This window comes from Buceros rhinoceros, unplaced genomic scaffold (assembly GCF_000710305.1).
Source record: "Buceros rhinoceros silvestris isolate BGI_N320 unplaced genomic scaffold, ASM71030v1 scaffold23560, whole genome shotgun sequence".
NCBI classification, from domain to species: domain Eukaryota; kingdom Metazoa; phylum Chordata; class Aves; order Bucerotiformes; family Bucerotidae; genus Buceros; species Buceros rhinoceros.
Genome location: NW_010391638.1, coordinates 10693 through 10947, shown reverse-complemented (window position 1 = coordinate 10947; position 255 = coordinate 10693). Strand labels below are relative to the sequence as shown.

General features: G+C 60.0%; 1 protein-coding gene across 1 annotated transcript in view; it reads left to right on the top strand.

The window, feature by feature from the left end:
- Window positions 1–255, top strand: part of PHKA1 (phosphorylase kinase, alpha 1 (muscle)) — an 18508-nt gene that overhangs the window by 11772 nt on the left and 6481 nt on the right. The window lies entirely within an intron of this gene.

Genomic DNA, 255 nt, shown 5'->3' with positions numbered 1-255 from the left:
TTCACTGCAGGGTTTGAGCAGACTCTGCTGTCCTTGTGCAGGCTTGGACCAGCTATGCTGCAGCCCCATCACTTCCTTCATCTGGGTGGGACTTGGAGCCCCAGTTTGAGCTCAGCTGGCTGCCAGTGTCCCAGGCAGTGGAGTAGTGCAGGAACAGGGTGCCGTGCCTGCTGTGCTTTGCTGGCCCAGCTGCTAGCACTGTCTGTCTGGCTGCCAGCACTAGGCCCACAGTCGCTTTGTGCAGCCCGCAAAGCT